At 40.7% G+C, this 5,791-nt stretch overlaps 1 pseudogene; it reads left to right on the forward strand.

Annotated features, from left to right (window-relative positions):
* Nucleotides 1-3,051: 3,051 nt before the first annotated feature.
* LOC148122067 (peptidyl-prolyl cis-trans isomerase A pseudogene) lies at nucleotides 3,052-3,739 on the forward strand (annotated as a pseudogene).
* Nucleotides 3,740-5,791: the final 2,052 nt, after the last annotated feature.

A 5,791-nucleotide genomic window follows, 5' to 3' on the forward strand; every position in this document is an offset into this window, starting at 1 on the left:
TCACCGAAGCAGTAGGATGTGATCTGCCCCACTGAAAAAGGTACTGAGCCACATGGCTAACATAGATCAGAAAAATGGGTTAATCAAGATGTGAGAGTTAGCCAGTAAGAAGCCTGATCTAACAGACCAATCAGCTTTATAACTTACAGAGTCCCTTGTGTGATTTTTCTCTGGGACTAAACAGCTGGGGGGCCGAGCAGGACAGAAACACAAGCAAGCGGGCCCGGCATTTTCATGTTACACTCAACCCCAGCAGACATCCCCTGATAACCTTAGAACCACTCCTACCAGTGCAACAAGTGGTCTGGCAGCACATCTACAACTGTCCTTCTGTTCCTCTAGATCAACTATCCCCAATCTCATCCCCAGCTCGGTAGCCCAAGACCTGCTGCAGTCTCTCTTTTTTCTCTGACCCCACCTATCCTCAAACCTTCCTTCTCTCAACTCATCCCATTGTCCTAGTCTCCTATACCAGCAGACATTCCCTATGAGCACACCAGCTGAGCAGGGCAGAGAAAGAGGTTCACAGAAAATTTTCTACCAGGCAGCATACAACCACCACACCCTCTTAAAGTCTAGGGAGGAAGCAGAAACCAAGAGATAAAATACCTAACAGAGACAAAACTAGGTATCATGACCTAGACCTAAAATCATCTCAATCCCAGATACCCAAATATCATTATAACAACACAATCAATAACAGCCAGGGCAATATGTTCCTAAAGAAGCTTGCCAACCTTACTGTTATGTGCAAATCCACAAAGTCCCTGCAAAAGTCAACAAGGAGACTGAGTCCCATATGTAAAAGCAAAGAGCCTTTGTTTTATGCAAGTCTGCAAACTCGGTCTCTCCACATGTCCAACGTATTGGAATAAACGGAGAGCCCCGAGCTCAGTTAGAATTGGGTTTTTATAGTAGTAAAGGTGGGGGTAATGGGTTTCTGAGGTTTAGGACCCCTAATTGGCTAACATTTGTCTAGGGGTGTCCTGGTGAGTGTGTTCTGGCAGGACTCTATCTACAGTAGTTGGAAAATTAGGGATTTCCTTTAGGTAATCTCGACTAATCTTAGTTTGTGGTTCTTCCTGCAGCCAGGTATTGCTTCAGGGTAAATTTCTGAGACTCAGGCTTTTTATTAAATTTATCAGTGGCTGAGTTCTACTCTGGCAGGTAATAATGGTTGAAAGTAAAGAACTTCCTTTGGGTGATCTGCCTATACTTAGCTTACCATGGCTGGCCCCCACACCTACCACAGCCCGCTCTGAATATTCCAAAATTCCTGGGACACAAGAAAAAGACCTTAAAACCATCTGTCTCAGGATGATACTGGTCCTTAAAGAGGAAATTTAAAAATCCCTTCAAGAAACCCAGGAAAACACAACCAAGAAGTATGAGGAAATTTATAAAACTGCTCAAGACCTGAAGACGAAAGTAGAATCAATGAAGGGAACCCAAACTAAGGTAATGCAGGAAATGAAAATTTGGGAATTCAAACAGGAACTACAGGCATAAGCTCCAACAAATTACAACATGAAAGAAAGAATCTCAGGAATCAAAGATGTGATAGAAACAATTGACACATCAGTCAAAGAAAATGTTAAATCTAAGAATTTTCTCACACAAAACATCAAGGAAATCTAGCACATTATGAAAAGATCAAATCAAAAAAGTAATAGAAATAGAAGAAGGAGAAGAAACCCAGATCAAAGGCTCAGAAAGTGTTTTCAACAAAAACAGTAAAAGAAAATTTTTGAACCTAAAAAAGGAGATGACTATAAAAGTACAAGAAGCTTACAGAATATCAAATAGATTGGATCATGCTATGGGACAATGGTCTGTATCCTGTCACTTGTATTTAAATAAAATGCTGATTGGCCAGTAGCCAGGCAGGAAGTACAGGCTGGGTGTGACCAGGCAGGAAGTACAGGCTGGGTGTGACCAGGGTGGCGAGAATAGGAGAATTCTGGGAAGAGGAAAGATGCAGTCTGTAGTTACCCAGACACAAAGAAAGCAAGATGAGAATGTCTTGCTAATGAAAGGTACCAAGCCACGTGGCTAACATAGACAAGAATAATCACAGGACCAGAAAAGAAACAGCCCTCAACACATAATACTCAAGATACTATGTGAACAAAGCAAAGAAAGACTATTAAAAGCTCAAAGGAAAAAGATCAAGTAACAGATAAAGGCATAATTGTTAGAATTATACCTGACTTCTCAATACTGACTCTAAAACCTAGAGGGTCCGGGAAAGATGTGCTGTAGAAACTAAGAGACCACAGGTGCCACCCAAGACTACTCTACCCAGCAAAAATCTTAATTACCAAATGGAGAAAATAAGACATCTCATTACAAAATAAAATTTAAGTAATACAAACCCAGACTTATAGAGGTGTTAGAAGGAAAGCTCTAACATAATGAGGGTACTACCACCATGAAAACACAGAGAATAAATAGTCCCAGATCTCTAAAAATCAAAGGAAGGGAACATGCACACCATCACCACCAGCAGCAGCAGCAGTAACAACAACAAAACAACAGGAATCCGCAGTCATTGGTCATTAGTATCATTCAATATCAGTGATCTCAATCCCCCAATAAAAAGACACAGGCTAACAGAAGGAATGTAAAATAAAAAGAGGACCTATCCTTTTTGCTGTATATAGTGTGAATTTTAATTGGTCTTAATAAGAAGAACCTGAAGTGAGATATATGCTTGTACTCGTTTTTTGGGAACCCATTACCTTTGGATGGATACCTTGCTCAGCCTAGATATAGTAGGGATATGTAGCCTAGATAGTATAGAAGGCCTTAGACCTTCCCCAAAGCAATGTGCCTTCCCCTCTCTGAGGAGTGGATGGGGGTAGGATGGGAGCTAAAGTGGAGGGAGTGGGAACTGGAATTGGTATACAAAATGAAAAAGAATAGTTTGTTTTCTTTTTAAAAAAAATAAAGAAAAAAGAAAATTGGTTCAATAAAAAATTAAGAAATGAATTAAAGATGCTCTAGCCGCTTTGCAGACGCCGCTGTCCTCTCTCGTTGCTTGTTGCAGCCATGGTCAACCCCACCGAGTTCTTCGACACCGCAGCCAATGGCGAGCCCTTGGGGCGCGTCTCCTTCGAGCTCTTTGCAGACAAAGTTCCAAAGACAGCAGAAAACTTTCGTGCTCTGAGCACTGGGGAGAAAGGATTTGGATATAAGGGTTCTTCCTTTCACGGGATTATTCCAGGATTCATGTGCCAGGGTGGTGACTTCACACGCCATAATGGCACTGGCGGCAGATCCATCTACCGAGAAAAATTTGAGGATGAGAACTTCATCCTGAAGCATACAGGTCCTGGCATCTTGTCCATGGCAAATGCTGGACCAAACACAAACGGTTCCCAGGTTTTTATCTGCACCACCAAGACTGAGTGGCTGGATGGCAAACACGTGGTCTTTAGGAAGGCGAAAGAAGGCATGAACATTGTGGAAGCCATGGAGCATTTGGGGTCCAGGAATGGCAAGACCAGCAAGAAGATCACCATTTCCGACTGTGGACATCTCTGATTCTTTTGACTTCTTACCCACCAGACCATTCCTTCTGTAGCTCAGGAGAGCACCCCAGCCCCATCTGCTCGCAGTACCCTGTAATCTTTGCTCTCACTGAAGTTCTTTGGGTTTCATATTTTCCTCATTCCCCTTCAAGTCTAGCTGGATTGCAGAGTTAAGTTTATGATTATGAATAAAAACTAAGTAAGAAAAAAAAAGACGTTCTAGAATTCATTGAAAATGAATACATAGCATACCCAAACTTTTGGGACACAATAAAATTGGTACTCAAAGACAATTTTATTTAACTATGTGCCTACATAAAAATATAAAGAAATCTCACACTAGCAACTTATCAGCACACCTGAGAACTCTAGAATAAAAAAAAGTCAAAGCCAAAGGGAGTAGATAACAAGAAATAATCTAACTCAAGGCTGAAATCCGCAAAATAGAAACGAAGAGAACTCTACAAAGAATCAGTAAAACAAAGAGTTGGTTCTTTGAGACAATCAATCAAATCAACAAACCCTTATACAAACTAACTAAAAAACAGAGCAAGAGAATATCCAGATTAACAAAATTAGAAGTGTTAAGGGAACATAGCAACAAATACCAAGTAAAGTCAAAGAATCATCAAGACATCCTTTAAAAACCTATACTTGCTCATCACAGTGGCACCAATCCTGCCCATACTTTGTGACTGCAGGTGGGGGGTATCTCAGGTATCTTCTACTCCACCTGTGCCACCTGGCTATGGATGGAGGAATCTTAGTCTCCTCTACCTGCTTGGGTCTAACAGCACTGGGCAGACCTGAGGGTATCTTCCACCCACCCAGACCCAGCAGCACTAGGCGGGCCTGTGCAGAGAAGCAATTTAAATAGACCTATAACCCCTGTGATATATTAAAAGTAGCCCAACAAAAAAAAAAAGGCCAGATCAATAGTTTTCGTGAAGAATTTTACCAGATATTCAAAGAAGAGTTAACACCAATACTCCTCAAACACATCCACGAAGCAGAAACATAAGGGACATTTCCCAATTTATTCTATGAGGGCACAGCTACCTGTTGTTAGATATTTTTGCTCTTTTGGCTCTTTAGTCTTTTGGGGGGGCACCACCTAGCTCTCAAAACATCACTCACAGAGGCTTACTTTTAGTTATGAATGCCCAGCCTTAGCTTGGCTTGTTTCTTACTAGTCTTTCTAAACTGAAATGACCTCATCTATCTTTGGCCTCAGGGCTTTTACCTTTCTCTATCCCTGTATACCTTTTCTCTCTTTCTTACTCTGTGTCTAGCTGGGTGGTTGTGTAACTGGGTGGCTGGGTGACTGGCCCCTGAAGTCCTCCTCCTTCCTCTCTCATTCCCAGATTCTTTCTTTTCTCCAGATTTCCCCCTCTATTTATCCTTTCTCTACCTGCCAACCCTACCTATTCCTCTCTCCTGCTTCAGTATTGGCCACTCAGCCCTTTCTTAGACCAGCAGATGTTTTAGACAGGCACAGAAACACATCTTCACAGAGGTATACAAATGCAACATAAACAAAAGTCACATACCTTAAAATAATATTCCCCAACAGTTACCCTGAGAGCAAAACCACATAAGGACGTAACAAAGAAATATAATTACAGATCAATTTCCATTATGAATATAGACGTAAAAATTCTCAATAAAATTCTTGCAAACTGAATCCAAGTACACGTTAAAAAAGTTTGTCCACCATGGGCAAGTAGGCTTCATCCCAGAGATATAGGGATAGTTCAACATACATAATTGATAAACATAATCCATCATTTAAACAAACTAAAAGACAAGATAGCTGCGTGATCATTTCATTAGACGTAGAAAGGGCCCAGAGACATTAGGAATACAAGGGACAGACCGTAACATAATAAAAGCCGTTTATAGCAAGCTATAGCCAACAACAAATTAAATGGAAAGAAAAATCAAAGCAATTCCACTAAAATAAGAAACAAAACAATGTTGTCTGCTCTCTCCATATCTATTCAATAGCTGAAGTTTAGAAAAATAAGGCAACTGAAGGAGATCAAAGGGATACAAATTGAACAGAAAGAAGTCAAAATATCTTTATTTGTAGATGATATAATATACGTGAGTCTCCCTAAAAATTCTACTGGGGACATCTGACAACTGAAAACCACTTTCAGGAAATTAGGTGGGTAGAGAACAAACTCACAAAAATCAGTAGCACTCCTCTATCAAAATGACAACCTGAGGGAAAAAATCAGGGAAAAAAATGCCTT

The sequence above is a fragment of the Myodes glareolus genome, chromosome 5, assembly GCF_982192425.1.
Source record: "Myodes glareolus chromosome 5, mMyoGla1.1, whole genome shotgun sequence".
NCBI classification, from domain to species: Eukaryota; Metazoa; Chordata; class Mammalia; order Rodentia; family Cricetidae; genus Myodes; species Myodes glareolus.